General features: G+C 37.6%; 1 non-coding gene and 1 pseudogene across 1 annotated transcript; one reads left to right on the forward strand and one right to left on the reverse strand.

Annotated features, from left to right (window-relative positions):
- Window positions 1–716: 716 nt before the first annotated feature.
- LOC108475070 (uncharacterized) lies at window positions 717–7,182 on the reverse strand (annotated as a pseudogene).
- A 610-nt stretch (window positions 7,183–7,792) lies between these two features.
- Window positions 7,793–7,899, forward strand: LOC128293497 (small nucleolar RNA R71). Its single transcript, XR_008283678.1, has one exon. It is a non-coding gene; the product is annotated as a small nucleolar RNA R71 (small nucleolar RNA).
- Window positions 7,900–8,544: the final 645 nt, after the last annotated feature.

The following is an 8,544-nucleotide window of genomic DNA, read 5'->3' on the forward strand; positions in this document are numbered from 1 at the left end:
CATTCATGTCATTATTAAGCTAACATAATAATTTATTGAGATAACAGAACTTAATTTATACTTAAATTGAACATACTTAACAAAAATCAAATTTTTTAACAAAATATCCTAATCATAATTTAAAAGAATAATTTTATTCTGAGCGGAAATAATTCAAATTTTCAGTCCCCCCAACTTAAATGAACAATGTCCTCATTGTTTAAAGTGAACAGATACTATACACCAGGTAGGATTTTAGAAAAGAAGAGGTGAGTCAATTTGACTGCTTAAGTACCAAGCTCTTTCTAAATCCAATCCTAGACATGTATATATCTATTGCCACACTTTATACTTTGTGACTTGCTCACATTTTATTAGTGATTTCCCTCTCTTGTTTTATTATACAACAAAAAAAATAAAAGATTCCTAATTAAACTTAATCCTAAAATGACCTAAGAACAGAAATAAAATAAAGTCAAGATCCCCCATTTATTTATTTACAGACCCTTCTGAATTTGACTCATCTTTTGCTCCATCATTATTGCCTTTGCATGAATCGCTTCGCTTCTTTTTTGATAATGGACTCCATGGTTCAAATATAAAATCTGGAAACTCAGGTACAAAAATAAATGGGTCATTGTATATTTTTTTAAAAGCACTTCTCATTGAGTCATCCCTTATTTTTGAGTATCTCTATTAGGCTTGTTGCTGCCATTGCATATGTTGCATTAAGTCCATCAATTTTGGTAGCTCATCTCGAAGGTCTGGGCTAGGCGGTTGAGCTCTAAACATTGAAGTTTCAGCATCAGGTCAGCTTCTGGCTCCATTGATTCTACTTTATCAGGGATTTCAAATGATTGCATTGTGGGATCTTCTTCTTCATCAGGGTCCTCTGGTTCCTCACTTACTTCAACTTGTTGCTGTAGAACTGAGTCTCCAACTACTCGGTAAAGGTCCCAATCCGTGATTGTGCATTGGCTATACCCTGTCTTCCTTACATTTGCAAGAATTTCAGCTTCCAATCATAGAATTGTATTGTAAAGGGGAAATGAAAAGGGCCAAAGCGTTTAATGGCACAATTTCGTATCTCCCTCAAGATGATCTTCCCCACATCAATGGTCTTACCAGTTAGGATCGAGTATAATAAGACCATTCGTTCTAATGAGATTGTAGTCCCATGTGAGCTAGGCATAAGGCTGAATTGGATGAAGTAAAACCATACCTTTGCGAGTGGCGTCAAATATTCTCTTCGACAAGTGTGGATTCCTTGTTTTGACACAGTCCATGTAGAACCTGGAACTGTCAGTTCCTCGAGAATTTCTTGCAAATTTTTAGGCTTGATATTGCTTATCAATGTGGAATATTCATCGTTTTCGAAATCTGGTAATTCAAAGAACTCATTAATAGCATTTGAATTTATCAGTACCTTGATTCCACGAACTGGAACTTCTGTCGTATCGCTTGAAGTTAAATTTGCATAGAACTCACGAACTAGTTCCTCATCCACACTAGGTCTCTTTTCACAAAACAACTCCCAATTGAGGGTTTCAGCAACTTGACGAATACATGCAATAAAGTCTCAGTAGTTGCTCTCTTTTAAAGTGAAGCTTTTTTCTGGATGCATCTGTTGATTTTTGAAGGTACTTTCGTATCTCACTTTGGCGTCTTCACAGTGGAATTTGTTTTGTGTTTCATCAATTTGAACGGAAGCACAAGTTCTCTTACGAGGCATGTTTAACCTGATCATAAGATGGAAAAATTAGTTTTTCAATAAAATTTAATAAAAATTATTAATAATTCAATTAATGGAAACATTAATAAATAAAATTAAAATTAAAAATTAAGAGAGACTAGGTCTTACCACTTTTTTTGTAAAAATATAAGAACTCTAGAAATTAATAATAATAATAATGAAGAAAAAGATGAGAATTAAAAAGAAGAGTTGGAGGGTTTGTGGCTTAGGGTGGATGGAAGAGGAATGCTGCACAAGCAGCTAGGGTGTGTGGGCGTGGTGCGTGTGGGAGCAGTGATGCGTAGCAGGGCTGATAGCAATCAGCAACACCGGCGTTCGGCAGCAGGTAGGACTTAGGCCTGCGCAGGATGGTGTGGAGGGTCGGTATCGCTGCTGGGTGAAGGCTGGCTTGGTGGCTGAGGCTTTCGAGGCAGCAACGCGTGTTGGGTCTTGAGGATGTGCGTGCGATGGAGCCGACTGCTTGGTGTTGCTGTTGCTTGGGGTTTCGGCACTTTGGTATTTTGGTGCTTCGGGTTTTAAGTGTTAGATGAATAGGAAGATGGGTGGTATTTATAGGGGGAGAAATAAGAATTAGAGTAGAATTCTTAAAACAATCTAATTAATAAAAATTCTAAGTTCTAATCCTATATAAAGATAGCAACAATTAATAATTAGATATAAGCATATTAAATTACTAATTGCTATTTAATGTATTTAAACAAAGATAAGATCCTAATTTTATGCTAAATTGATAAAGATTAATATATAAATTATAATAGATAGAATTATATATTAAAGATTATCATCTTATTATAAAAATTTATCAAATAAAATCCTAAAATTGATAATAATTGATATATATTATAACGAGTATAATTATATATTAATAATTATCATTTTTAAACTAAAAAATTATTCTAGAAGCCTTTTGGAAATATTTACAAAAGAGGCATATAGTTTTTATTATTTATGAAAAGAGCAACTAAATTTTAAAAATACTTCAATTAAGTCCCTAGACTTATTGAAAATTTGGAATTGAGTTGCAATTTAAGACTTGGGTCAAAATTGACCTTTTTATTTAGAAAACTCAAAGAGTAAAATTTCTATTTGGAGAATACATTTTAGGAAAATTATGTTAAAATCAATTCCAAAGAAAGATTGGAGGGGTCACAAGCGGTCCCACTTAAGTTCCAATCTCCCAGACAGAATTTATTTAAACATATTAATCTCGAAAATATGCTCTAAATCTTTTATTAAAACGGAGAATAAGAAAATTTTAAATATTCGATAAAATGAACGAAATTTCATTCCGTTCAATCTTATCTCCCTAATAGTGTTTCAGGCGCTAAGCATTAACTTGAAAATTACCTCCTTTACCTTGGAGCTTGATAACTCCGTATGGATAGACGCGATGAATCATAAATGGACCGGACCAACGTGATTTTAGCTTACCTGGAAAGAACTTTAGTGTGGAATTAAATAACAAAACTCTCTGACCTGCTTCAAATTCTCGAACTCTAATGTGCTGGTCATGCCATTTCTTAAGTCTCTCCTTGAGTAATTTGGCATTTTCTTAGGAGAATAGCCGGAATTCCTTTAGCTCATTGAGTTGGAGCATCAATTTCTCTTTAGCAAGCTTAGGATCCAAGTTGAATTGTCGAAGATCCCAGTAAACCTTGTGCTCTAACTCTAAGGGTAGATGACATGCTTTCCCAAAGACCAACCTATAAGGTGACATCCCTAAAGGTGTCTTGTATGCTGTTCGGTAAGCCCATAAAGCATCATCCAACTTTAGGGACCAATCTCGTCAGTTTGGGCAAACTACCTTCTCAAGTATGCCTTTGGTCTCTTTATTTTCCAGTTCAGCTTGCCCATTCATCTGCAGATGGTAAGCTGTTGCAACCTTGTGTTTCACTCCATGCTTGTCTAACAACCATTTTAACCACTTGTTCACAAAGTGGGACCCTTCATCACTAATGATTGCTCTTAGGGTTCCAAACCTTGTGAACACGTGTTTCTGCAAGAACTTAATTACAACCTTAGCATCGTTTGTCGGATAAGCTTCAGCCTCGACCCATTTGGACACATAGTCTACTGCTACCAATATATAGTTGTGACCAAAAGATGGAGGGAAAGGACCAAGAAAGTCAATACCCCATACATCGAACAATTCTACCTTAATGATGTTTGTTCGAGGCATCTGATTTCTGTTGGTGATATTTCCAACCCTTTGACATCGGTCACAACTCTTTACGTACGTGTATGCATCCTTGAATAGTCTTGGCCAAAAGAATCTGGCTTGCAATACTTTGGTCGCCGTACGAGTACCTCCGAATTGTCCCCCGCTCGGAGCTGAGTGACAATGGTATAAAATCTTTTGTACTTCATCTTCTGCCACACATCTCCTGATCATCTGATCTGCACACCTTTTAAACAAATATGGCTCTTCCCAGAAATAGTACTTAACATCGTGAAGAAACTTTCTCCTTTGTTGATAAGTCTTATCAATTGGCATCAAACCACAAGCTAAATAGTTAGCAATATCAGTAAACCAAGGGGTACTATGGACATGACTTACCTTTAGTATGTGTTCATCTGGAAACGTTTCTTGAATTGGTATAATAGGAGAATTCCCTTCTTAAGGCTTTAATCTGGACAAGTGATCTACTACTTGGTTTTCTACTTCCTTCCGATCTTGAATTTCTAGATCGAACTCTTGAAGTAGAAGCACCCACCGGATTAGTCTCGGCTTAGCATCTTTCTTGGCAAGTAAGTACTTGATTGCTGAGTGGTCCGTATAAATAGTTACTTTGGTACCTACAATGTAAGATCGAAACTTGTCAAAAGCAAATACAATAGCAAGTAACTCTTTTTCTGTTACTGTATAGTTCAGTAGAGCTCTTGTAAGAGTCCGGCTTGCATAGTAGATGGGATGAAAAACTTTATTCCTTCTTTGGCCCATGACAGCTCCTATCGTGAAATCGATTGCGTCACACATTAATTCAAATGGTAGATCCCAGTCCGGTGTGACAATTATGGGTGCCGTAACTAATCAACTCTTCAAATCCTTAAAAGCATTTAAGCATTCATCATCAAACTTGAACGTCGTGTCCTTCTCCAATAATTTGCATAAAGGTTTAGCAATTTTGGAGAAGTCCTTAATAAATCTTTGATAAAACCCGGCGTGACCCAAGAAGCTCCTAACACCCTTTACAGATTTTAAGGTGGGAGTTTCTCGATAACATCTATCTTTACTTTATCTACCTTGATTCCATGTCTCGTTATCCGATGCCCTAGAACAATCCCTTCTCGTACCATGAAATGGCACTTTTCCCAGTTAAGTACTAGGTTTGTTTCTTTGCATCGTCTTAGTACCTTAGCTAGATTGGCTAAGCAATCATCGTAAGTATCTCCGAACACTGACAAGTCATCCATAAAAACTTCCAAGTACTTTTCAACCATGTCAGTAAAAATCGGCATCATACATCTTTGAAATGTAGCAGGTACATTACATAAACCAAATGGCATGCGTCTAAATGCAAATGTACCGTACGGGTAGGTGAACGTTGTCTAGCGCTGATCTTCTGGTGCTACTATAATTTGATTATACCCCGAGTATCCATCGAAAAATAGTAATAGTCTCACCTAGCGAGTCTATCTAGCATCTGGTCTAATAACGGCAAAGGAAAATGATCTCTCCTAGTTGCCTTGTTCAGCTTCAGATAATTGATGCAAATCCTTCATCCCGTAACTGTTCTAGTTGGTATCAACTCGTTATTCTCATTCTCTACGACTGTGATACCTCCCTTCTTTGGCACACACTGGACCGAATTTACCCACGAACTATCTGAGATGGGATAAATGATACCTGTATCTAACTACTTGATAATCTCCTTTTTCACCACGTCTTTCATACTGGGGTTCAGTCTTTGTTGTCCATCAATCGTCCCTTTTTTTCCATCTTAGGATAATCTTGTACATGCATACAGATGGACTAATACAGCGAATATCGGCTATGGTCCATCCGATAGCCTTCTTGAATTGTTTCAACACCAAGATGAGTTTCTCTTCTTGCTCAGTAGTTAATTCTGCTGAAACAATCACAGGCAAAGTAGAAGCGTTACCTAAATAAACATATTTCAAATGTGAGGGTAGTACCTTTAGTTCTAACTTAGGTGGCTCCTTGATTGACGCTTTTGATTGGGCATGCTCCCTTTTCTCTAACTCCAATGATTCAAAGCGGGATTGTGAATTAAATCCCCTTTGATTAGCTTCTAACAAAGTTAAATATTCATTCTTCTCTTCATCATTTGGAGGATCTGATGTCAGAATTTGTTCCAATGGATCTTCAACATAGTTGAGCTCCTTTTCCACTATTAAATCCTCTAAACCAGATACTGCAGAAGAATCATCAATTGTGTCAGAAAATCGCATAGACTTAAAAACATTAAATTTTACCTGATCATCCTGAACACGCATCGTAAGCTCGCACTTCTAAACATCTATAAGGGTCCTTCCGGTTGCTAAGAATGGTCTTCCTAGGATAATTGGCACTTCTTTGTCTGCTTGAAAGTCTAGGATAACAAAATCAGCAGGAAAGATAAATTTATCTACACATACCAATACGTCCTCGATTTTTCCTTCTAGATGTGCTAATGATTGATCTGCTAGTTGAAGTGTAACCTTAGTAGGTCTAACTTCACCTATCCCTATCTTTCTAAATATTGATATAGACATCAAGTTAATACTCGCACCTAAGTCACATAATGCCTTACCATAATATGTTGCTCCAATGTTGCAAGGGATGGTAAAACATCCAGGATCCTTCAGCTTTGGGGGTAGTTTTTCTTGAAGATATGTGCTGCATTCCTTCGTTAGTGCTACCGTCTCAAATTCTCCAAGTCTTCATTTTTTGAACAGGATATCCTTCATAAACTTGAAGTAGTTCGGCATTTGTTCAAGCGCTTCAACCAACGGGATGTTGATATGAAGTTGCATGAGTACGTCTAGGAATTTCTTGAATTGGATTTTCTGCTTTTTCTTCTGAAGTCTTTGAGGTATGGTGGTGGAGGTCTCTTTATTAGAACTGGTTGATTCGTTTTCTGCGGCAATTCTGCATCTAACGGAGTTGTTAGTTTATCAGAATTAGCTGGTTCTGGAATTACCTTATCGGGTTTTGCAGATTCTGGTTCTTGTGTAACTGGAATTTCAACACTAGGTTGAACTTCCTTTGAGTCTTGAGCATCAGCTGACTCCTTTTCAGCTTCGATAGTGTTAGGCTCTACTGTCTTTTCTCTCCTCAATGTCAACGCTTTACAATGTTCCTTCCCCAGATTTCTTGGATTCTCCGTATCACTAGGTAAAGCACCTTGTGGTCGGTTCCTGAGTTCAATAGCAAGCTGCCCCATTTGGTTTTCTAGATTCTTCAATGTAGCTATTTGGATTTGAATTAAGGCATCATTCTTCGCCATGTATGCCTTCAATAAACTCTCTAAGCTATTGGATGATTCAGCCTGAGCTGGTTTCTAAACTTGTTGGGAAAAACTAGGCGGCTGAGTTGGTCTAGGTTGGGCGTAGTTGTTACTGGTTCCAGGGTTACTCCAGGAAAAATTCGGGTGGTTTCGCCACGATGGGTTGTAGAAGTTGGATTGCAGTCCTTGCCTTCCTCGATTTTGGTTCTGGTTACCCATGTAATATACGGATTCGGGGTTTGGTGGACATTCTTCGAACAAATGTCCTTCCCCATAATAAACACAGGCTATACTCTTAAATTGGTGAGGTGGTTGGGCTGCAAAACTGTTAGACCCATTATTAGTAAGATTCTTAAGCATTGAGGAAATTGAAGATACCTGAGATGCGAGTGAAGTGAGAGCGTCCACTTCATGTATTCCAGCGACTCGTCTTCCTAACGCAGCTCGATTGGTCGGCTATTGATAATTGCTACTGGCGATCCTCTCGAAGATTCTGTAAGCCTCATTATAAGACTTAGAAAGGAGAGCACCGTTAGCAGAAGCATCCACTACCATTCTCGTGTGAGCATTGAGACCATTATAAAATGTCTCAAGTTGGATGCAATGTGGGATTCCGTGGTGAGGGCATTTTCGTAATAGCTCTTTGTATCATTCCCATGCCTCATACAAGGATTCATCCTCCATTTTTTTGAAGGTAGTGATCTCGTTCCTCAACTTAGCATTCTTGCTAGTCGGGAAATACTTCATGAGAAATCTTTTGGCTAACTCTTGCTATGTAGAAATTGAGTTTGGTGTCAATGAATTCAACTAGGATCAAGCTCTGTCCCTTAGTGAGTACGGGAACAGCTTCAATCGTAATGTATCTTCGGTAACTCCAGCTAATTTGAAAGATCGCTCACCTCCATAAATGTCTTAAATGAATATGAGGACCTTCGGTAGGCATTCCACTGAATTGGCCCATTGTCTGAAGCATCTGGAACATGACTGGCTTTAGCTCGAATTGTTGTGCCTCGATTTTCGATCTCCTAATGCCCGGATTAAGATCGTTAAATACTAGCACGGCATATTGTCTTAAGGCTCTATCCCTATCGTCAGTAATAAGGATAGGATTTTGAACAAGGTTTGCTCCATTTCCTTGATTCATATTCTCAAAATTCATTCCTTCAGTCCTTCTCTAATTCGCTTGTCTTATTCGCTGTCAAAAGGTTCGTTCTATCTCAGGGTCTACAGGGAGTAAGTCAATAATCTGGTCAATACTCATAAACACCTGAAATTATCAAAGAAAAATTAATTAAGTTCAAAATTAAACAAAAAAATAAACCGAAATGTATGACTAACAAATTCACAAATAATGACTTTTTT

Source organism: Gossypium arboreum, chromosome 5, assembly GCF_025698485.1.
Source record: "Gossypium arboreum isolate Shixiya-1 chromosome 5, ASM2569848v2, whole genome shotgun sequence".
NCBI lineage: Eukaryota > Viridiplantae > Streptophyta > Magnoliopsida > Malvales > Malvaceae > Gossypium > Gossypium arboreum.